This window comes from Globicephala melas, chromosome 15 (assembly GCF_963455315.2).
Source record: "Globicephala melas chromosome 15, mGloMel1.2, whole genome shotgun sequence".
In the NCBI taxonomy this organism is placed as follows: domain Eukaryota; kingdom Metazoa; phylum Chordata; class Mammalia; order Artiodactyla; family Delphinidae; genus Globicephala; species Globicephala melas.
This window is the reverse complement of record NC_083328.1, coordinates 56,151,820-56,177,505: the sequence shown is the minus strand read 5'-3', so window position 1 is coordinate 56,177,505 and position 25,686 is coordinate 56,151,820. Positions and strand designations below refer to the sequence as shown.

Here is a 25,686-nt window from a genome sequence, read left to right as displayed (position 1 = left end):
TAATTCAAAAGCTTATCCAGTTTTGGATCTTAATTTTGTAGGAGGAATACATAGCCTTAATACAGCATCTAAGATGCTTATGACTAACTCAGCAAACCCCAAATAGTTATGAATACAGCAAAGTGTGCAGGCTGCCAGGTAGTTAGACACTTGTGACAATTACTTTAAGTTTCTAAATATTATAGTCCTAAGCACGGCCTGAAAGTCTCTCCCCTTTGCCTACTGGGATCATTTTGTTCTTTTTTTTTTTTTTTTTTGGTACGTGGGCCTCTCACTGCTGTGACTCTCCCGTTGAGGAGCACAGGCTCAGTGGCCATGGCTCACAGGCCCAGCTGCTCCACGGCCTGTGGGATCTACCTGGACCGGGGCATGAACCCGTGTCCCCTGCATCGGCAGGCGGACTCTCAACCACTGTGCCACCAGGGAAGCCCCATTTTGTTCTTTTAAGAAAGATATAGGAAGATGTCATCCTTAAGACGATTTCAGGCAGACAATGGAACAGATGAGACAATGGCACAGGCAAAATATGTTAGTTTAATATTCTAGGAGATGAGTCTGGTTCTCCTGATTTTGTATTTTCCAAAATTCTAATAAAAATCTAAATCATTCCAGAACAGTGAATAATTCTCCTCTAAATAGGTTTTTAAATGTCAGGACTTGCTATACCATTAGCCCTGAAAGCTCCTATATAAAAACATTTTACCTGACCACTACTAATCTTCATCATGCAAAGCACTATTATCTTAATTTTATAGATGGATGTATTAAAGACAGTACAAGTTTGTGATTTTTTTTTCCCACTTCTAGATCAGGAATGAGATGGGTGGCTCACGTCATATGAAGCCTTACAAGGTTTATGTTCCCAGTAAGGTCAGTGTACATCTAGGGTGGCATCTATTCTCTGGCTGATCAATTTCCCCAGGGGTTACTGGGCTCAGTGGGAAAAATTTACACTAACTAAACCTAGAAGAGGCCAGCTCATAAACCATTAACATCAACTGATGAATTCAAACCAGGAAATATGTCTAGCAGTTCTCTCTTGGAAGATCTTATGCATTAAACCAATTACAGAAAAGAGAATGACATGTTCTTTTTAAATTTATTTTTACTTACTTAATTAATTAGTTTTTGGCTGCACCGGGTCTTTGTTGCTGCACGCAGTGGGTACTCTTCGTTGCTGTGCGCAGGCTTCTCATTGCGGTGGCTTCTCTTCCTGTGGAACAGGGGCTCTTGGTGCATAGACTTCAGTAGTTGTGGCACATGGGCTCAGTAGTTGTGGCTTGTGGGCTCTAGAACTAGGCTCAGTAGTTGCGGCGCACAGTCTTAGTTGCTCTGTGGCATGTGGGATCTTCCCAGATCAGGGATTGAACCCGTCTCCCCTGCACTGGAAGGCAGATTCTTAACCACTGAGCCACCAGGGAAGTCCTGAGAATGACATATTCTTGAGATGTTTCTATTACACTGTCAGCTCTTCTCTTCTAAAAGGACAGTTCCATTTGGAGAACCAGTATTGGCATCTAAAAACACAGAAGCTTCCTTCTTTAGTGGAAGAGATATAATGGCAAACAAACACTCCTTGGTTTTCCTTTTTGCCTATCCAGATAGCAGAGACACCTTCCCCCCAATATCTCTTTTCCCTGTCTTCCACTCTAATCAGGAGTTTTAGCTGGGCACATGGCTCCAGTTTCCAACTTTCCTTGCAGCTGTGCATGGCCACATGTTTCATGGATTCACACATGATGATTCACAAAGAAGGGTCTGGGAATCATGATTAACAGAGCACTGAAGGTGCCTCCCACCTTCTGCTTCATCCCTTTCTCCACCCTGTAATGTGGATGCCATGATCTTGCTCAATAAGAATATGGTTTACACTCAAGAGGAGAATAGAGTACTAAGAAGGAAAGGGGATAATTGGTAAAACGTCATGAAGTTCCCTTCATGATGCCATGAAGTTCCCTATCAGATCAGTGCCAACTCTTACATGAGTGAGAAATAAATTTTAATCTTGTTTTAAACCAGTTGTTGTTTTGTGTTTTTTGTTACTCACAGTTGAACCCATCTATCTAATATAGAAATGTTCTGGATGAGTACTATTTTAAATTATTTTGTATTAATAGACATTTGCAATATCAGATCATGGATCTTAATTCCAGTTCAGAAAAATATGATTTTTGTTAAGACATGTCATTAGCCTTCTGTCATGGCACCACATTGGATAACTAAGTAGAACACAGGAAATTCCTCAGTACAATGCAATCTTCTTGATAGGAAGTAGTCTGGAACCATCAATAATACATTTACATATACATCTTCACAGAACCATAAAGACCATCATCCTTAATTAAGTGTTGTAGTCCAAATGACTCACTTTGCAGAGGAAGAACCTGAGGCACAAAGAGGATGGGTTTTTCAAAGTCAAAAGCCTGGCTTTTTTAACTGCAGCCACAAACTTGGGGGAAATATGCTCTGTGGATTGTACTTCTATGTATCTTGTTTCTAATAACTCACTTATACGAACATATAATCATTGGTTATCCCCAAATAAAACACCTAGCACTTAGCTCATCAAGCTCACATAAAAATTAAAAATGTAGCATGTAACAACAGACAATTGCATGTAACATGTAACCATAGGCATTACAGAATAATTACTGAGTTATGCAGAACTCTCAGCAGAAAAATTAGTTACAAGAGGAAAACAGCAATTAAAAATAACAGTGGTGCAATGGTTTTAGTTACAATAGTCCCATTGTAATGTGTAACTCTAGTTTCCCCGAGTTACACATTATTATTACTTGTACTGAGGGATGTACCAATAATCATGACATTATTAACGTACATAAATGCAACAAAAAAAATAATACTGGCACATGAATCTTTTCCACATTTTATATTGAAACACCATTCTTTGGTTTGCAGCCACAGTAACTATTTATAGGGCTTTTCTAATCATTTGTAACTGACAACCAGTCATGGGACACCAATCTACTTTATTTTTAAAAAGTCACTTTATTGGGGCTTCCCTGGTGGTGCAGTGGTTGAGAGTCTGCCTGCTGATGCAGGGGACACGAGTTCGTGCCCCGTTATGGGAAGATCCCACATGCCGCAGAGCAGCTGGGCCTGTGAGCCATGGCCGCTGAGCCTGCATGTCTGGAGCTTGGGCTCTGCAGCAGGAGAGGTCACAACAGTGAGAGGCCCACGTGCCACAAAAAAAAAAAAGTCACTTTATCTCTTCTTCCTACAGGATAAGTTGGTGTGCTTCTAAGAATCTTAATGTAACAAAAAGGGAACGTGGATAGATCTTGAAAAGACCATGCTAGGTAAAAGAAGCCAGTCAAAAAGGACCACATATTGTATGATTCCATTTATATGAAAGCCCAGAATAGGCAAATCTATAGAAAGAGAAAGAGTATGTTAGTGATTTCTTAAGGGTAGGAATGGTGTATGTGAGGGGATGGTGGCAGCATTAGGGAATGATGGTTATGGGAGCAGGGTTTCTTTTGGGGATAATGATAACGAAAATGGTCTAAAATTGATTATGATAATGGATGCACAACTTTGTGAATACACCAAAAGCCACTGCATTGTAAAATTTAAATGAGTGAACTATATGGGATATAAATTATGTCTCAATAAAGCTGTTTAAAAAGGGGGGTGGGCAGTCCTAACCACAGCAATCAGAGAAGAAAAAGAAAAAGAATCCAAATTGGAAAGGAAGAAGTAAAACTGTCCCTGTTTGCAGATGACATGATACTATTCATAGAAAACCCTAAAGACACCACCAGAAGACTACTAGAGCTCATCAACGAATTTGGTAAAGCTGCAGGATACAAAATTAGTACACAGAAATCTATTGCATTTCTATACACTAACAAAGAACTATCAGAAAGAGAAATTAAAAATGATACCATATAACATTGCATCAAAAAGAATAAAATACCTAGGAATAAATGTAACTAAGGAGGTAAAAGACCTGTAGTTAAAAAACTGTAAGACACTGATGAAAGAAATTGAAGACGACACAAACAAGTGGAAAGATATACCATGTTCATGGATTGAAAGAATTAATATGGTTAAAATGACCATACTGTCAAAGGCAATCTACAGATTCAATGCAATCCCTATGAGAATATCAATGGCATTTTTCACAGAATTAGAACAAATAATTATAAAATTTGTGTGGAAACACGAAAGACCCCGAATAGCCAAAGCAATCTTGAGAAAGAAGAGCAGAGCTGGAGGTATCGTGCTCCCTGACTTCAGACTACAGCACAAAGCTACAGTAATCAAAACAGCATAGTACCGGCACAAAAACAGACACAGTGATCAATGGAACAGAATAGAGAGCTCAAAAATAAACCCATGCACTTACAGTCAATTAATCTATGACAAAGAAGGCAAGAACATATAACAGAGAAAATACACTCTATTCAAAAAGTGGTGCTGGAAAAACTGAACAGCTACATGTAAAAGAATGAAATGTGAACATTTTCTCACACCATATACAAAAATAAAATCAAAACCAATTAAAGACCTAAATATAACACTGGAAACCATAAAAATCCTAGAAGAAAACATAGGTAGAACACTCTTTGACATAAATTGTAGCAATATTTTTTTGGATCTGTCGCCTAAGGCAAAGGAAACAAAAGCAAAAATAAACAAGTGGGACCTAATTAAACTTAAAAACTTTAGCACAGCAAAGAAAACCAATGACAAAACAAAAAGACAACTTACTGAATGGGGGGAAATATTTGCAAATGATATGACCAATAAGGGGTTAATATCCAAATATAAAAACAGCTCGTGCAACTCAACATCAAAAAAACAATCTGATTAAAAAATGGGCAGAAGAAAAGTGAACCCTCTTGCACTGTTGGTAGGAATGTAAAATGATACGGCCACTATGGAGAACAGTATGGAGTTTCCTTAAAAAACTAAAAAATAGAATTACCATATGACCCAGCAATCCCACTACTGGGCATATACCTGGAGAAAACCATAATTCAAAAAGACACATGCACCCCAATGTTCATTGCAGCACTATTTACCAGCACTATTTAGCCAGGTCATGGAAGCAACCTAAATGCCCACCAACAGACAAATGGATAAAGAAGATGTGGTACATATATACAATGGAGTATTACTCAGCCACAAAAAGGAATGAAATTGGGTCATTTTGTAGAGACGTGGATGGACCTAGAGACTGTCATACAGAATGAAATAAGTCAAAAAAAAAAAAAACAAATATCATATATTAACGTATATATGTGGAATCTAGAAAAATGGTACAGATGAACCTGTTTGCAAGGCAGAAATAGAGACACAGATGTAGAGAACAAATGTATGGATACCAAGGGGGGAACGTGGGGGTGATGGTGGTGGTGGTGGTGGTGGTGGTGGTGGTATGAATTGGGAGATTGGGATTGATATATATACACTAATATGTATAAAATAGATAACTAATAAGAACCTGCTGTATAAAAAAATAAATAAAATAAAATTCAAATAAAAAAATTAAAAGTGGGCAAAAGACCTGAATAGACATTTTTCCAAAGAAGACACACAGATGGCCAATGGGCACATGAAGAGATGTTCAACACTGCTAATCATCAGAGACATGTAAATCAAAACCACAATGAGGTATCACCTCACACCTGTCAGAATGGCTATCATCGAAAAGATCGCAAATAACAATATTGGCGAGGATATGGAGAAAAGGGAATCTCTGTACACTCATGGTGAGAATGCAAATTGGTGCAGCCACTATGCGAAACAGTATGGAGGTTTCTCCAAAAACTAAAAAAGAACTACCATAGGATCCAGCAATTCCACTCTGGGGTATTTATCAAAAAAACCCCCCAAAACACCAATTCGAAAAGATACATGCACTCCAACATTCACAGCAGCATTATTTACAATAGCTAATATATGGAAGCAACCTAAAGTGTCCATCAACAGATGAATGAATAAAGAAGATGTGGTATATATATGCAATGGAATATTACTCAGCCATAAAAAGAGTAAAATCTTGCTATTTCTAACAACAGGGATGGACTTTGAGGGCACTATGCTAAGTGAAATAAATCAGACAAAGACAAATACTGTATGTTATCAGTTATATGTGGAATCTAAAAAAATACAACTAGTGAACAAAACAAAACAGAAACAGACGCACAGATACAGAGAACTAGTGGTTATCAGTGGGGAGAGGGAAGCAGGGAGGAGCAAGATAGAGGCAGGGGATTAAGAAGTACAAACTACTATGTATAAAATAAATAAGGTACAAGGGTATAATGTACAGCACAGGGAATATAGCCAATATTTTATAATAACTTTATCATTTAAAAATATTTATTTATTTATTTATTTATTTATGGCTGCATTGGGTCTTCATTGCTGTGTGCGGGCTTTCTCTAGTTGCGGTGAGCAGGGGCTACTCTTCATTGCAATGCGTGGGCTTCTCAATGTGGTGGCTTATCTTGTTGCAGAGCACAGGCTCTAGGCATGCAGGCTTCAGTAGTTGTGGCTCGTGGGCTCTAGAGCACAGGCTCGGTAGTTGTGGTGCACGGGCTTAGTTGCTCCGCAGCATGTGGGATATTCCTGGTCCAGGGATCGAACCCATTTCCCCTGCATTGGCAGGTGGATTCTTAACCACTGTGCCACCAGGGAAGTCCTTATAATAACTTTAAATGGTATATAATCTATAAAATTTTTGAATCTCTATGTTGTACATCTGAAAGTAATATAATACTGTAAATCAACTATACCTCAATGTTTTTTAAAAAGTTACTTCCTGAAAAAAAAAAAAGGCGGGGGGAAGAAAACTGACTTAAGATAACCATCAGAAACGACATATCCAGAATCTCCTAAAAATTTAAGAAAGTATGTAGTACAGTTCAGTCATAACAATTTTTTATATCATCTGGCCACTACCAGAATGGAACCTCTAACCAGCCACAGCTCGGCAGCCAGGTTAAAATGGCGGCATAACTGGTCTCGTATTTATAAAAAGGAGAGAACTGAAATGTAGCAAAGATTGTTCTTGTGTTCACTCTTTCCATTGTCCCACCCCTTGCCTAACAACAATCATTAGGAGAGCACTTTATTAAAGGAGATAAACTACACTCACAATAACTCTGAAGTTATTAAATTATAAATTCAATAACTCTGAAGCATTCCATTATAATTACCCCTTTTCAGGCTAAGAGAGGTAGTGGTTCACCAAAGCCACACAGTTAACAAACAGTAGGGCCAGAACTTACTCAAATCCCACATGCTTTCCACTACATCACCTTACTTCTTGTTTGCTTGTATGAAAATAAACTTGTAACTTACTGTGCAAAAATATATGCTTAGGTTTTCAAGAGTTAGAAGTTAGTCTGAATAAAATCTAAATGCAGCCTCTGCTCCAATGATTTCACTGCATTTGTGGTTAGTTTTCTTAGCCTGAAGAAAGTCCTGAAGTTCCTCATGACGAGCCAATTTTCTTCAGCTTTACAGAAACTTTTAAGTCAGATAATACATAAAATGTCAGAAAAAGAATATTAAAATTATAACCTCAGATCTAATAAATCCAGATGTGAAGTACCCCTTAACTTCATTAAATGTAGTGGAGTTATTCAACAAGAGTGTCTTCCCACCAGATGTGTGATTTCTATAAATTCAGATTAATCAATACCTGGCACTTAGAAGATACTCAGTAAATATTTATTGACATGAATAAAGGTAAGATGGTAAATCCAAGCAGCATACTGGATGAAATAACTGCAATATTCCTAAATAGACAAAAACCACCCTTGTTTCTGGCATAAGATAAGAAAGGAGAATATACAAGCTTTGTGGCCTCTGAACAGCAGAGCTTCTAATCAACAAGGACCTATTGTATAGCACAGGGAACTGTACTCAACATTCTGTAATAATCTATATAGAAAATAATCTGAAAAAGAATGGATATATGTATATATATAACTGAATCACTTTCTGTATACCTGAAACTAACACAACATTGTAAATCAACTATACTCCAATATAAAATAAAAATTAAATAAAAAAATAAAGAGCAGAGCTTCAACCCCACTAATCCTTGGGCTCTTTCTAGCCCATACAACACTTAAAAACAGGGGAACCGGACAAAGGCTTCATGGTACGGCACAAGCCCAGGGGCTTCTGGCTGCATTAAATGAGGGCAAGAAGTCAACACAGTTGAAACACATACTCCCAGAGGGTTCTTTGAAAAAAAGATGTTCTTTTTTTTTTTATAGTTAAAAAAAAATTTATTGGAGTGTAGTTGATTTACAATGTTGTGTTAGTTTCAGGTGTACAGCAAAGTGATTCAGTTATACGTATATTCATTCTTTTTTAGGTTTTTTTTTCTCATAAAGGTTATCACAGAATATTGAGTAGAGTTTCCTGTGCTATACAGTAGGTCCTTGTTAGTTAGCTATCATATATAGTAGTGCATGTATATTAATCCCAAACTCCTGATTTATCCCTCCTACCCCCCACCCACCTTTTTCCCTTTGCTAACCATAAATTTGTTTTTGATATTGGTAAGTCTGTTTATGTTTTGTAAATAAGTTCATTTGTGTCATTTAAAAAAATTAGATTCCACATATAAGTGATATATTTGTCTTTCTATGTTTGCCTTACTTCACTTAGTATGATAATCTCTAGGTCCATCCATATTGCTGCAAATGGCATTATTTCATTCTTTTTTAATGGTTGAGTAATATTCCATCGTATATATGTACTACACCTTCTTTATCCATTCCTCTGTCGATGGACATTTAGGTTGCTTCCATGTCTTGGCTATTGTATTTAGTGCTGCAATGAATACTGGGGTGCACGTATCCTTTCAAATTATGGTTTTCTCCAGATATATGCCCAGGAATGGGATTGCTGGATCATACAGTAGTTCTGTTTTTAGCTTTTTAAGGAACCTCCATACTGTTACCCATAGTGGTTGTACCAATTTATATCGCTACCAACAGTGGAGGAGGGTTGTCTTTTCACCACACCCTCTCCAGCATTTGTTTGTAGACTTTTTGATGATGGCCATTCTGACTGGTGTGAGGTGATATCTCACTGTAGTTTTGATTTGCATTTCTCTGATAATTAGTGGTGTTGAGCATCTTTACATGTGCTTTTTGGCTTTTGTATGTCTTCTTTGGAGAAATGTCTGTTTAGATCTTCTGCCCATTATTTGATTGGGTTGTTTGTTTATTTGATATAGAGCTGCATGAGCTGTTTGTATATTCTGGAGATTAATCCCTTGTTGATCACTTTGCAAATATTTTCTCCCATTCTGTGAACTATCTTTTCATTTTGTTTATGGTTTCCTTTGCTGTGCAAAAGCTTTTAAGTTTAATTAGGTCCCATTTGTTTATTTTTGTTTTTACTTTCATTACTCTAGGAGGTGGGTCAAAGAAGACAATGCTGCCATTTATGTCAAAGAGAGTTCTGCCTATGTTTTCCTCTAAGAGTTTTATAGTATCCAGCCTTACACATAGGTCTTTAATCCATTTTGAGTTTATTTTTGTGTATGGTGTTAGGGAATGTTCCAATTTCATTCTTTTACATGTAGCTGTACAGTTTTCCCAGCATCACTTATTGAAGAAACTGTCTTTTCTCCATTGTATATTCTTATCTTCTTTGTTGTAGATTAAGTGACCATAGGTGCATGGGTTTATTTCTGGGCTCTCTATCCTGTTCCATTGATCTGTATTTCTGTCCTTGCATCAGTACCATAGTGTTTTGATGACTGTAGCTTTGTAGTATAGTCTGAAGTTAGGGAGTGTGATTCCTCCAGCTACATTGTTCTTTCTCAGGATTGCTTTGGCTGTTCGAGGTCTTTTGTGTTTCCATACAAATTAAACGATTTTTTGTTCTAGTTCTGTGAAAAATGCCATTGGTAATTTGACAGGTATTGCAGTGAATCTGTAGATTGCCTTGGGTAGTACAGTCATTTTGACAATATTGATTCTTCCAATCAAAGAACATGGTATATATCTTTCCATCTGTTTGTGTCATCTTCGGCTTCGTTCATCATCGTCTTATAGTTTTCAGAGTACAGGTCTTTTGTCTCCTTAGGTAGGTTTATTCCTAGGTGCTTTATCCTTTTTGATGTGATGGGAAGTGGGATTGTTTCCTTAATTTCTCTTTCTGATATTTTGTTGTTAGTGTATAGGAATACAAGAGATTTAGGTGTATTAATTTTGTATCCTGCAACTTCACCGAATTCATTGATGAGCTCTAGTAGTTTTCTGGTAGCATCTTATAGGATTTTCTATGTATAGTATCATGTCATCTGCAAACAGTGGCAGTTTTACTCCTTCCTTTCCAATTTGGATTCTTTTTATTTCTTTTTATTCTCTGATGACTGTGGCTAGGACTTCCAAAACTATGTTGAATAAAAGTGGTGACAGTGGGGACTTCCCTGGTGGTCCAGTGGTTAATAATCTGCCTTCCAATGCAGGGGACACGGGTTTGATCCCCGGCCAGGGAACTACTACTCCCTGCCCACATGCCATGGGGCAACTAAATCCACGTGCTGCAACTGAGCCCCTGTGCCACAACTAGAGAGCCCGCATGCCACAATTACAGAGTCCATACACAACTAGAGAAGCCCGCATGCCACAACTACTGAGCTGGTGCACTCTGGAGTCCACACACCACAACTAGAGAAAAGCCCGCACGCCGCAATGAAAAGTCCTGTGTGCAGCAATTAAGACCCGACACAGTCAAAAATAAATAAATAAATAAATAAATAAATAAATTAAATAAATAAAGCGGTGACAGTGGGCATCCTTGTCTTGTTCCTGATCCTAGAGGGAATGCCTTCAGCTTTTCACTGTTGAGAATGATGTTAGCCGTGGGTTTGTCATATATGGCCTTTATTATGCTGAGGTAGGTTCCCTCTACGCCCACTTTCTGGAGAATTTTTATCATAAATAGGTGTGGAAGAAGTACGTACTTCCTATCTTCTTTATCTGAATAGTGAAATGAACCCTACTACTCAGCACCTAGCATAAAGACTTGCATAGAGTAGGTGTTCCACAAGCATCTGTTTTAATTCAATAGGTAGGAAAACATAGTTTTCAGCACTAAAACCATTTTAGAGTCCTGATAAGGAATAATCAGCTCAACTGACTAAAAATAAGTATATTGATCTTATCTATGGTCTTTTGAGGCATCCCTTTATAAAGGCATTCTTTATCTTTCAGAAAAGACCCACAGTATTATTATTTTAAAATTAACAGCATAATCATAGCAAGATTTTGCCTATGGAGAAACCATAATAGCACATACATTTAACGGTCTTCTCAAATACAATTAGAGGCTCTCTAGAGATGGTCACTAAGCTAAGAACACTGACCTGTTTAACTTTCGTTTGATATCAAGGTTACTTTCCCCAGAATACACAGATTCAGGAGATAAATAAAAACAACAGGCTTAAGGTAAAATGGAGCAAGAAAAATAAGTAGGGCTTTATATTCGCATTACTTTATTCAGTAATTTTACTGAATAAGAATGTGAAGACATGAGGTTAAACAAGAGGTATTATGAGAAATGGTGATCAAAGGATTTTTTCCCATAAAGTACAATTTAAAGTAAAAGAATGATATTCAGTGAAGAATTCTCCCTGCCTTTAAAAATATTTAATAATTAATTCTATAATACATCACCTTGATTTCTTTAGTCTACATACAATTTCACAAAAATACTGACAATATGTTAGGGATATACATATGTGAAAAGCCCAGTCTAAGAAGAGTGAATGGATTAGACATTCAGGGGCTGGGTCATACTGACTCTGGAAATCTCCCAATTTTTAAAAATTAATTAATTAAAAAATTGAAGTACAGTTGGTGTACAATATTGTATAAGTTACAGGTATACAATATAGTGATTCATAATTTTCATTTTTTTAATTTTAAAAAATGTTTATTTATTTATTTGGCTGCATTGAGTCTTAGTTGCAGCATGCGAGATCTTCGTTGCAGTATGTGGGATCTTTCATTGTAGTGCGTGGGCTTCTCTCTAGTTATGGCACATGGGCTCCAGAGCACGTGGGCTCAGTAGTTGCGGTGTGCAGGCTCTCTAGTTTTGGCTCATAGGCTCCAGAGCGTGCGGGCTCAGTAACTGTGGTGTGTGGGCTCTCTAGTTGTGGCGAATGGGCTCCAGAGTGCGCGGGCTCAGTAGTTGCAGCATACAGGCTCTCTAGCTGTGGCATGCGGGCTCCAGGGCGTGTGGGCTTAGTTGCCCCGTGGCATGGGGGATCTTAGTTCCCTGACCAGGGATCGAACTCACATCCCCTGAATTGGAAGGTGGATTCTTAATCACTGGACCACCAGGGAAGTCCCGATTCATAATTTTTAAAGGTTATATTCCATTTATAGTTATTACAAAAATTTGGCTATATTCCCTTCCAATTTTTAAATTCTAGTTAGTACTCTTTCCTCTCCACTGCTGATTCTAATTTATAAAAGACTTTCATTTACCTCTACCTTTAACTTTCAGAGCAATTAGAGTGTACATTCTCAATTGTAAAAGGAAAACAATCATTCATATTTTACTACAGTACTCAATTTCATTGTAACACTCACTAAAACAAAAGATTAACACAATTCCTTTTATTCTGATTCAAACTCATTATCTTTTATCAAGAGCATAACAGTGTAAGATTACTTGGCAGTCTCTCATACAAAATGTATTTCAGAGTAACCCCAAACAGTCTTAGTTGATAAGATAAAGGTCTTCTTTACAGAACTGCTAATAAATGTGGAAGAGAGGACAGGATTAGAAAATCACCATTTTGCCACAAAGAACGCTGACATGATCATCAATGGGGTCTTTTAGCATCACTAGAAGTAGGGTAGCCAGACACAGCAGGCCTCTGGATGTGATGCAACATTAAGCATCTCCTAAGCATTTCTTGCCAAAAAACTTCAATCTGTTTTAATCAAGCCTCTAGAGCTAACTTCCATTTGTAGGAAATACAGGGAACAGAGCAACAAACTGACACTGCGATTTAAGTGAACAAATCCCAAATGCGAGAAGTTCCACAGGACAACTGACCTGGTTCCTGTAAATAGTCCACGACACACAAAAAAAGTGGAGAGAGAGGAAGGTAGAAGGAACTACCCTAGATCAAAATAGGCATGAGAGACAAAATGACCAAATGTGATCTGTGGACTTTGAATCCTGGTGTGAACAAGCCATCTCTGAAAAAGATATCCTTGAGACAACTGGGCAAATGTGAATAGGGTCTAGTTATTAGATGATACCAAGGAGTAAGTGTTAATTTTATTAGGTATGAGAATAGCATTTTGGTTCTGTAAGACAACATTCTTATTTTTAAAAGATGCATATAGAAGTATGTCAGGAAACACGTACAAAAATGTCTCGGATTTGCTTTAAAATACCTCAGCAAAGAAGGTAAAAGAAAAAAGGATAAATGAAACAAATGTGGCAAAATCTTGATAACAGTAGAATCTGAGTGATGGGCATATGGGCGTATGTTGTACTATTTTTCTACTTTTGAGTGTATTTACAATTTCTTATAATAAAAAAAAAATTAAAAAGAAGAATCTCACTAGCAGAGAACCCTGAAAAACAGTACAGGTAAATCTATTAAGTAATATTAATCTTGGGTAGAAAATAAATGGATCAATGAAAAAAATTTATGTGGCAGTTGCTTATTTAGAAATCGAATTAGTTATATGGAAAACATAAATTTTCCCTTTTTATATGGTTAGTGCTATCGACTGTGCTATATGACACGTCCTCCCCAAATTCACATACTGAAACCAAATCCCCAATGTGATGGTATCTAGAAGTGATTAAGTGATGAGGGTGTCGCCCTCATGAATGGGATTAGTACCCTTATACAAGTGGCCCCAGTAAAAAGGACCCCAGGGCTTCCCTGGTGGCACAGTGGTTGAGAGTCCACCTTCCGATGCAGGGGACACGGGTTTGTGCCCCGGTCTGGGAGGATCCCACGTGCCGCGGAGCGGCTGGGCCCGTGGGCCTTGGCCGCTGAGCCTGTGCGTCCGGAGCCTGTGCTCCGCAACGGGAGAGGCCACAGCAGTGAGAGGCCTGCGTACCGCAAAAAAAAAAAAAAAAAAAAAGGACCCCAGATGGCTTCTTCACCCCTTCCACCATGGGGGGACATAGCAAAAGACAGTGAGAAGTACCGGCTATGCACCAGCAAGTCGGCCCTCCCCAGACACTGAACCTGCTGCCACCCTGATCTTGGATTTCCCAGCCTCCAGAACTATGAGAAATTTCTGTTTGTAAGATACCCAGGCTATGGTATTTTGTTATAGCAGCCAGAACAGATTAAGACAGTCAGACAGCTATGAAATATAAAGTTTTATTCCTGAGGTAGCTTATACTACTGAAAACCCATAGCAAAGAACAAGCAGTTTTACAGGATACATTAAAAAAAACTTTTAGGAATGCAATTGTTTCCTCTCCTCAGAACTGTGTCATGCTTTTATATAATTCTGAAGTTCTAAATAGATGGTGGTAGTGAACTGAAATAGAGAAAACTAAAACACAGAAAACAGAATTCACAGCTGCATTTTGAACTGAGTGCTGTGAGCTTTGGATTATCCAGGTGGACCCTAAACCCAATGACAGTGTCTTTATAAGAGAGAGAAAGAAGAGAAGACCATGTGAACATGGAAGCAGAGATTGTAGTTATACAGCCAAAAGCCAAGGAATGTGTGGAGCCACCAAAAGCTGGAAGGAGCAAGGAAGGATTGTCTCCTAGTTTTTGGAGGGAGTGCAGCAGCTCTGCTGACACTCTGATTTCAGACTTCTGGCCTCCAGAACTGTGAGAGAATAAATTTCTACTGTTTCAGGCCATCAATTATGTGGTAATTTGTTACAGCAATGCTAGAAAACTACGCAGCCCCTTTGCCCCATTCTAACAAGTCATTTTTATTTACCTCACTTTTATTTACTGCAGTAGTTCAGCAATGGTTAATTACTTCAAGAATATCAGAAGAAATAAAAAATATATATGCTCCCCAAATCTCTCCTTATTCTCTAGCCATTTTCTGCAAAGGTCTCAATTTCCTTTATCAATAGTGTTCCAGGGAACTCCCTGGCAGTCCAGTGGACTCGGCGCTTTCACTGCTGTGGCCCAGGTTCAATCCTGGTCGGGGAACTAAGATCCCATAAGCTGCTTGGTGCGGACTAAAAAAAAAAAGTCATCCAAAAGTGCCATTGCAGGATAGCATATGAATAGTAAGGCATGGACATATACACATTACCAAACGTAAAATAGATAGCTAGTGGGAAGCAGCTGCATAGCATGGGGAGATCAGCTCGGTGCTTTGTGACCACCTAGAGGGGTGGGATAGGGAGGGTGGGAGGGAGGGAGACACAAGAGGGAAGAGATATGGGAACATATGTATATGTATAACTGATTCACTTTGTTATAAAGCAGAAACTAGCACACCATTGTAAAGCAATTATACTCCAATAAAGATGTAAAAAAAAAAAAAAAAAAAGCTTGTGAAAGTTGACAATATCAACTGAGACACTTGGTGGGTTGGAGAATGAGGGCCTGGGTTCTAAACCTGGCTCCTGACCTTGTGAACCTGAACAGGTTACTTCTTTGACCATTTGTTTTATCATCCATAAATAACCCTTTGAGGGTTGCTGTAAGGAGTAAATAAGCAGTACATTTAAAGATACCAACATAAAAGGTTTTTACTATAGGTTAGCTAATGTGAAAGATGATTTTCTGGGTACAATATTTCCCCTGGCTATTGATACACTGTTCTATGATACAAAAAAAATCTTTCTCACTACCACAAAATTTCCTCTGGACTGTTTACAGGGACAATCAATAAGTTTAAGTAAAAATTTTTATTTAATTATAGCAAGGCATGAGATTTCCAACATATCTCTGAGGAAGTTTTGCAATTTCTTTTGCACTAAAGGAAAAGAATGAAAGCCAACACCTTTGATTTACCTTCCCACCAATTTTCCATAAACTATATTAGCTCATACTTCAGTGTTTCATTATTTGCCAAACTCTTTCTTTTAGTCCAAGATGAAGAGCCTATTTGGATATTTCAAGTTTATACCACTGAGCAAAACTTTTCATGCTCAGAATTGGGAGAGAACAATAAAGAGACACAGGTAATTTATAATTTTTTGGTTTGCCTAGATGAAGTTAACATACAAGTATTGCAGCACCATTCCATCTCCAAATAAAAAAATATTTTAAGATAACATAAAGCATACTGATAGACTGTTGGTGAAGTTATTAACACTGTCATCAAATGAACTGAATGCTCATTATACTTGCAGTGCCATATTTGTACTTCTTTTGTTCTCAGTTAAACATTATGACATTAAGTTTCCTAAAGAAGAACTGTATCTGATACAAACACCCGTCTAATTAGGAAAACATAAATAACAGACAAAATGAGACACAGATTTTTTTTTTTTTTTTTTTTTTTTTTTTTGCGGTACGCGGGCCTCTCACTGCTGTGGCCTCTCCCGTTGCGGAGCACAGGCTCCGGACGCGCAGGCTCAGCAGCCATGGCTCACGGGCCCAGCCGCTCCGCGGCACGTGGGATCTTCCCTGACCGGGGCACGAACCCATGTGCCCTGCATCGGCAGGCGGACTCAACCACTGCGCCACCAGGGAAGCCCGAGACACAGATTTTAAGACAACACACATAATTAATGTTCTACAGAAGCCTATGGTTTATAGGACCAAGCTTTACGACAAGATGAAAATTTGTACTAATCCAAATGACTAAAACTTTAGAAGAAGAAGAAAATGAAAAGAAGAGGGAAACCTCACTTCAAGAAAAGTCAATAAATGAAAACAAGAACAACTGAAAGCAGGTAAACTGGAAGTTATTTATAATATAAAAACATTCACTATAGTTACTATAGTAGTAAGCAACACTAATACACCTAACAGCATTGAATCCATAAAAATTCAAGTTTCATTACACTTTTTCAGAGCAAAATCACAACTTAACATGAGGTTCACTTGTAATGCTATCTAAAAAGTACCTTCCTTTCCTTGCCATTCAGGCTTGTTCCAACTCAAGCACCATGGAGGTGCAGAGCAACTGTCTGGTGTCATACTGTCCTTACGTCGGGTGCAGGGCCCAGGCTGGCTTTCCCAGGCATGGCCAACCAAAAGTAAGGCCACTGATCAGTTGTTCCTAGGCCAGCTGGCGTTGAAGAAAGCGTCTGATTCCCACCTCCACAGCAGACAAGGCTCAGCCAGCTGGCTTTCAACGGACTGCACTAGTTGGAGTGCTCACAATTCTTTTCAAACCATCTGGCATTCTTTTTGAATCCTAAATTTACCCAACACTACACTCTGATGTTTGAAATGCTCAGATAATTGGAGGAGTCTCCACTGCCTACCCAGATAAGAAAAGAAAGGGGCAGAGTAACTGCTAAGTCAATTACTTTAAGAAACAATTTCTAAAATTAAAAATCAAGACAGATAATAAGGGGTATAGATAATTTAACATGCAGAAAACTTTTAAGAATCCCTTAAGGCTGGCTGGACATAACTCTCCCTACTTTGAACTTCTACAGAGCCTGTCTTTATCTCTCAATGTGGCCCTTAGAGTGGATTTTGTATTGCTACATATATTTATCTTCCCAGCTAGCTAGTAAGTGAAAAGAACAGTATCTTATGGCTACTTTAAAAAAATCTGTTGATGACATACTGGGTGTTTTAAAAGTTCCATTTCCAGAAATAAGAAAACTTAATGAGGAATAACATGAATTAACACGTGGAAGGAGCCTTACCTCTGGGCAGGCCAAATAAACAAAGAACAGAACTTGGCTTGAAATAAAAATATTTTATCAAGTGACCAAAATGATTTCTCAAATGACCAAATTGCTGGGAAGTGCTATAGGGTGCTCATCTGTCAACTGCAGATCATCTGTCATGTGGGGTAATCTGGGGAATAGAGAGGCAAGGAATCAGAAAAAGCCCACAAAACTAAAAACAGGAGAGTCACATTCATAGCCAATATACTCTAGGAGATATAAGTACTTCAAACAAAAATATTACAGTGACCAAGTCAGATCAAATGTTAGAAACCAGAGAAGCATATACAAACAATAACTATAATTATTTTTCGTTGCATTAACCGCCATGCCAAGTACTGAGTTTAGCATTTTACACGTTATCTAATTTGACACACAAAACCAACATATGAGGTGGGTGCTATTCTTATTTCTACCTTGCAGATGAGGAAACAGGTTAGGAAACCTGCCCAAGGTCACATGGCAAAAAGTGAAAGAGCTAGAATTCAACTCCAATCAGTCTGACTGCAGAATCTAGGTGCAAGACTGCCAATGTTAATTATACTTGTGAAAGAATGAAATGTAATGTAACATAGGTAAAATTCAATCATTAATACAGTCTTTTAATTTTTCAGTTTTCAAGTGTAGCAAAAAGTAGAGAATAATTTAAAAAATAAATGAAAATTGATTTTCTTGTTAGAAATTTTTAAAAAGAGCTATTCTACCAGGTTAAAAATGTCAGTTATGCCTTTTTTGCCCATATATTGAGTAGGTACTTGTGTCAACTGCTGTCCTAGGAACATAGTGGTAAACAGCATAGATGAGTTCCCTGCTTTCCTGGAGCCGACTTTCCAGTGTGGGGCGTAGGCAAGAGGCAAAAATATTCAGTCAACAACAGAATTTCAGACAGTGATACATAGTACAGAAGAGATAGGGAGGAAATGTAGACTATTCTTTTGAAACATTTAACCATGAAGGTAAACAGAAGGGGATGGATATAAGGTCAGGGGAAAGTTGTTTCGTTGTAATTTTTTGTTCTGTTTTTGAAGATGGGAAATATCAGAGCATGTATGTATGCTGACATGGGTGGTGCCCTGGAAAGTTGTTGAGGATGTGATAGAGGGCACAAATGCAGAAGTCAAGTTCTTGACTAGCTATGAGGTGGAATATGGTGGGGAGGCAAGTTGGCTTCTGACAGCAAGGAAACAGGGATCCTAAGGAAGGTGGATTTATAGATTTGGTGAAGGGAGGATGAGGGGTATCTGTCTGATAACTTCTAAACCCTCAGTGAAGTATGCGGCCTGCTTATCGGGATGGGGAGGGGTCGGCTGCTCATGAGTGTAAAGACTGGGGAGACATTAAATAATTATAGGCAAAAAAATCTTATTAAGAATCTGGTAGTTTTTTGGGGCAGTGATGAGAGTCTACTACAGATTTTTGCTCATGAATCTGAAGTTCTCTAGAAATATTCAACCACTTATGTGCACCTATGGGAAAGCTAGATGAGGAATAAAGCAGCTGTAAATAGAAAAAAATTCATGGGTAAAAAAATATTAAAAAATGTGTATCCATGAGATAAACACTAAGTCACTGACAATGTCCAAACAAGCCATGGTCTATGTAACTCCATTTGCCTCCATCTTCTTATCACAGAAATTCTTGCCAATAATGTATTTGTCTTTAGTCATGACATATTTAACCATGAAGCTTATAGATTGTTTCTTTTTGGTCATAAATGGTTCTGTCACTTCCTAAAGTAGATTTTTAAAAAATGTAACTGATGGCTGTGTAGATTCCAGAGGTGATTATATTTCAGTGCTGGAAGAAATTTCTCTGGTGTTAACTGATATTTCCAGTTAAAAGTAAACTGATGATTCCATTTAAAAGTAAAAAGCAAAAATTAAAGGTGGTTGCTTTTGATCATCCAACTGTACTCCTAAACCATGATGTTGGCTCAAGACCCAAAACATCCTGGGGAGCATTTATGCCTGCACAGGTTCAAGGAGAGGAAACAAAGACCACATCTCTTGATGGAGGCATGTCAACACAATAATGAATAGCATATTGGGTGAGATGGTGTGTATGTCTGTGTGTACATATATATAGGTATTTGGAGAAAATATTATCTGCCCTTACGAGCAAAAGGAAAGAAAAAGATGTTTCGAGGAACACCGTGAAATGTCAGAACACCAGGGATAAACAGAAGATCCTAAAGTCTTCCAGAGTGGGAGGAAAAAGGGAAATGGGGATTAGAATGGCATTGCACGTCTTAATAGTAATACTAGAAGCCTTCAAAAGAGGGACAATAATTTTCGATCTAGAGTTCAATATCCAGCGAAACGACCATTCAAGTGTGACGGTAAAATGAGGACATTTTCACATATGCAACTTCTGAATTCAGGAATGAATTTCAGAGTTTGTAGATGCCCTTTCTCAGGAAGCTACTAAAGAATTAGGAAGACACAGGATCCAGGAAATCAAGGATCCAACATAGGAGGAAAGCAAAGAGAATTCACAAGATGATAAAAAGGGAAGTCCTATATAACAGCTAGGAAAAAGAAATGAAACAGATTACCTGAAAATATTGAAAGACGATAGGTTCTGTCATAGAATTTGAGGATAACTTTGTGACTGGTAAAAGGAAAACTAGGCAAATGAAAAACAAACAAAAGTGGCAGTTGTTTAACTCAGTAGAAACAAAAGTTGTACAAGAGGGCTTCCCTGGTGGCGCAGTAGTTGAGAGTCTGCCTGCCGATGCAGGGGACACAGGTTGGTGCCCCGGTCCGGGAAGATCCCACGTGCCGCAGAGTGGCTGGGCCCGTGAGCCATGGCCGCTGAGCCTGCGCGTCCGGAGCCTGTGCTCCGCAGCGGGAGAGGCCACAGCAGTGAAAGGCCCGCTTACCGCAAAAAAAAAAAAAAAGTTTTACAAGAAAGAAAACGTAATACGTATCCTACATGGCTCATCTGTGAATTATAGGTACATTGTCACAGTCATATAAATACTGAATACTGACTTGACTGGAAACTGTAAAGTATAGATATGAGTGGGGGATGGAAGGATGGTTGTGTGGGACAACTAAGTCCTCAACTTCCAAAATAAAACTCCATAGATAATATCCAAAGATGGAAAATCAAGGAATAGCAGTTTAAACATTAAAAATGAAATAAATATAAAGGTAAATACCAGAAAGAACTGCTAAGAGTTCAAAGTGATTGAACCATATGAAACCACTGATTTTTGACTACTCCCCAATCTAAAAAATGGCAATTTCATATAGTTTAAACTGCTAATACATTATAATGACATTACTTTATTACTGATTTTAGAATAAACTGCCATTTGAAACAGAAAACATTATTATTATTATTATTATTTTTTGGCCATGCTGCATGCAGGATCTTAGTTCTCCAACCAGGGATTGAAACTGTGCCTCCTGCAGTGCAAGTGCGGAGTCCTAACCATTGGACCATCAAGGGAATTCCCGGAAAACAATTACTGATAGAAAATGCTGGGAGGATAATGTATCCCAGTTTAGTAACAAAGTGTCATCATATATACTATTACAATCACTAACATAACAATATTAATATTTCTAATGAATATAACGATTATATTTATTACTAAAACAGCATTTAAAATAATGTAACCTATTTTGACAATATAGATATTACTTTGGAATTTTTCTTCAATCATCATACTACAAAAATGCTAAACTATGGGTTAGTAAAGATTTTGATTAACAGAATGCTGAACAACAAGGCCAGGATGTTTTTAGTTTCCTTTGTTGATACAAACAATAGCTAAGTCGCTCTTGAAAAATTAAAGTTCCACAATACTGTGGCACTATGCAAGCCTATTTCAGTGATAATTCCGGTTACACTACTCTGTTTATCTACGACTTCCCCTTATGATTTGTTTTAAGGGGATTTCTAAAAAAAAAAAAGAAAAGAAAACCAAAAACTTATGCAGGCAGTTCATAAGTTATTGGGGTTGCTTCAATATTAGTGACACTACTTAATGTAGTTAATGAAGCCCTCATTTTTAAGTTAGCTTATTTTGAGTTAAATTCATTTACATTAAATTTTTACTTAAATCTTACATCATAAAACCAAAACTTCTCCAAATTGAAAAATCAACTTTTATTAATTTTTACTTTTACAAAAAAAGAATTTGATCATGTTAACATAAGGTAAGATTTTTACCAAGAATAATGGATCCCGTTCCAACCAAATGGAAAATTTCCCCTTCAAATTAAAAGCAAATGTTTTTAACAGATGGAATATACATAAACAGATGCTATGGAAGACTGCTTAGTTTAGCTTTCATTTTGCACTGAAAACTACCAGGAATTAAAATATACGTGATTAAAAAATAATCTTAAAGAGAATCTTAAAACTGAGTCAATTCAACTATTCATATTCTCTAATAAGCTCCCCTTAATTTTTTTTACCGTTGCTATTTTGAATCAAAAGATCATAAGAAAAATATATTTTGGAAGTATGTTTCTTTTTTTTTTTTTTTTGCGGTACGCGGGCCTCTCACTGTTGTGGCCTCTCCCGTTGCGGAGCACAGGCTCCGGATGCGCAGGCTCAGCGGCCATGGCTCACGGGCCCAGCCGCTACACGGCATGTGGGATCTTCCCGGACCGGGGCAGGAACCCGTGTCCCCTGCATTGGCAGGTGGACTCTCAACCACTGCGCCATCAGGGAAGCCCTGGAAGTATGTTTCTTATAGTAACAGAGTTTAGCTAATTTCCTGTCACTCTGCAAAATTATAAGTGTAAAAAAGAAACTGAAAATGCAACTGTCTTTTAAAACTTATAAAATCTGGTTTAAAAGAGAAAAAGGTCCAAGAGAAACAGCAAGGAATAGCTGGTGCTATTACAGTTGCTTCTTTTTGATTGGTCCACATCAACTGTGACTCCTCACAACTTCACCAAGACAACAAAGTCAGGCAGTCAGTCCCACAGAGCCAAAGTCTGTGGGAACCTGCAGAGCTTCCTCCTCTCTCTGGGGATGACGACGATAAAAGGTGATCTGTTTTCCAGCAGTCCTGTAAGAGGAGCCATTGAGCTGGGCTGCACAACCAGACAACAGAACACAGGGAAAATTCAGATCAAAGCAAGGGCGCATGCCAGGGTAATATGCTATAAAGCCCTTTGCCAAAGCATTAAGGGGAAAAAAAGCAAGGAGGTGGAAAGAACCTGCTGGACCACCTTCTTATTACACAGGGAGGGAGGAGGAAACAAAATCTACCTGTACTGAGGATCTGAGAAAACAGTGTCCTAGAGATACCGGAGTATTTCTGTATATGTGTATATCAATATACAGACATATTACCAATTAACTAAAAAGCAGTGTTTTATATGTACTAGAGTATTCTCATGTACATACATAAGAGTATATGACCATTAACTAAACCCCAAAAACCAAGTGTTCTGGATATACAGATATATTGAGGATATAGACATATATTTTCAATTAACAAAACCCACTGGTTTTACAGAAAGAAACAAAGAAATGCTGTTTGAAAGAATGTCAGAGGCAGAACTGGGTGAAGATCTGATGAAGTAATATGTCTCTTTTCCTCATACCCCTTTAAATGACCTCCGATTCTCTCATTTCAGAGGGCGCACACACACCATTAGGTCTCCGGAAACAAAAGAGGCTCCTTAATTCTCCGGCCTGTGGAAGCACACACGCCCCCCACTCACAGATATGAGGCCAGCTCCTGACTTTCATTAACGAGTAAGCCGAGGCGATAGGTCTCACCCCCGACCATAGCTTACACACAGTGACAAACGGGCACAGGACAGACGCCACAAAGAAAGGGGAGGAGCAGACGGGGACCAGGAAAACACTGCCACGCCGCGCCCCCCAAGGCGCATTCCCATCGCCAACAGGGAGGCAGACGTCCTCGCCATCCTCGTCCTTGCCTCTCTGCTCATCCCAGCCGCCTCCCACGCCCGGGGACCCGACACCCGGCACGGGTTAGCGGAGCGCTCTGGGCTCCGCGAACATTCCCTCTGTGACCTCCCGGTGACAGCCCCGCGCCTCCCTTTGTGCGGGACTCACCCTCCGGCTCGGGGTGGACCCTCCTGCGCACCCCTCCCGGCCTGGGGCCGCTGTCCCATCCCTCCCAGCTCCCGGCAGAGGCGCCGGGAGTGTGAGTGGGGGAGGCTGGCGCGGGCCCCACGGTGTCCTCAGCACCCCGAACCCGGACCTGCCCAGTCCGTTAAGCCCCAAACCCGGGGCGACGGCCCTCGCTTGCTCACTTACTCTGTCGTGCCGGCAGCGGCGGCGGCGAGCGTGGTGGGACCGTCAGCTCCGGGCGGTGAGCGGCGGGCGTCAGTCGGCACCGAGCGCGGCTGAGGTGGCAGCGGCAGACTGCCCGCGGCGCCCCGGCGAGGGGCGGGCCCGGAGGGGGAGGGGCGGGCGCCAGGCCTCTCATTCATGCAGCGGGGCGGGGTGAGGGACCCGGATGCCCGGGCAGCCCCGCCCACCTCCCTGAGGTCGCCCTGGCTTCGGAGTCTGTAGTGCGCAGGCGCGGCTCTCCGTGGTCCGACACCGCCTCAGCAGTTGCGGTTGTCCCAGGCCAGAGCAGTGGCCTTCTCCCTCTTGTGTTTAGTATTTTTGCATGTCCTATAAACATTTAAAAAAAATATTTATTTATTTGGCTGCACCGGGTCTTAGTTGCGGCATGGGGATCTTTCAGTTGCGGCATGTGGGGGTGTTTAGCTGGGGCATGCGAACTCAGTCGTGGCATGTGGAATCTAGTTCCCTGACTAGGGATCGAAACCAGGATTCCCTGCCCCGCACTGGGAACACAGGAGTCTTCGCCACTGGACCACCAGGGAAATCCCTATAAGCAATTTTTTAAGTGAAAGCTTGGAAAGCCACCTCCTTCCTAGCATCCAGCCCACCAGCATCCTGGGGACAGAGGAGTGGCCATTATTAGTCTGATGGGTAAGATACACACCGCCCCCCTCCTCCATCTGTGTCATGTGCAGCATGTCTCTCAGACCTCTGAGACCCAGAATCTGCCCAGATAGTGGAGAGGAGTGTGTGCAAGAAAGAGTGCATTACTTTGTTTATTTGCATTGACCTAGTCTTTTCAGCCCCCAGCTCCCATTCCACAGGCAGGCAAGAAATCGACCTTTGTTTTGGGAGGCTTAGCCCTTCCTGTAATACCAAGACCTAGGGTCTAGCTAATGCAGCTCCAAGATCAGGGGAGACCCCTTGTCTTTGGCAGGCTGTGTATTTTGCAGAAACATCCTCCTGTTTCCAAACCCTTGGCCCTGCCACTCCTGGGCGATAGAAATCTTGGTGCTACTGGGAGTCTGCAGCAGACCTCACAGTCATCTCCTCTGAGGCTCCTCAGCTGAGTGTGTGGGCACTGCAGCTCAGGGAAATTACAGAAACGATTGCCCACTCTCCCTCAGTCCTATGTCCCCCTTTGGGGTTCTCCTTCCTTCTCCTATCCTCCAGCCCCCCCCTCAACATAAACCATAAACAGCTCAGGTGCTTAACTTTGGGAAGCAAAGGTTATTGTGGAAAGTGCCTGCAGGCAAGTTCCTTCTGCTTTGGCAAACCATAAATGTCCAAGGTAAGGGGGGAGGTAAAGACAAACATCCGAGAACATCTCGAGAAGTAACCCAATGGTCACTGTCCCCCAAGGTAAGAGATGGGTGGAGGCATGTGCTGGGTAGAGTGTGGCAAAAGAAAGAGTGCCTGTCAACATCTATCCCCCCACTGCTGCCTCCAACAACTTTGGGTTTCTTTTCCCTTCTCTTCCTTCCTTCCTAGCTCAGTTGGAGAAGGTACCAGGAGGGCCTTCTGAGCTCGTTTGCTGATACCTCTCGCTCTGTCTAAATC

At 39.8% G+C, this 25,686-nt stretch overlaps 1 protein-coding gene across 1 annotated transcript in view; it reads right to left on the bottom strand.

Moving 5' to 3' along the window:
* Positions 1-24,219, bottom strand: part of RNF24 (ring finger protein 24) — a 141,627-nt gene extending 117,408 nt beyond the window's left edge. The window contains exon 1 of the mRNA XM_030847472.2: positions 24,091-24,219. The gene's annotated coding sequence lies outside the window, so the exon portion shown is untranslated. The remainder of the gene's footprint in view (positions 1-24,090) is intronic.
* Positions 24,220-25,686: the final 1,467 nt, after the last annotated feature.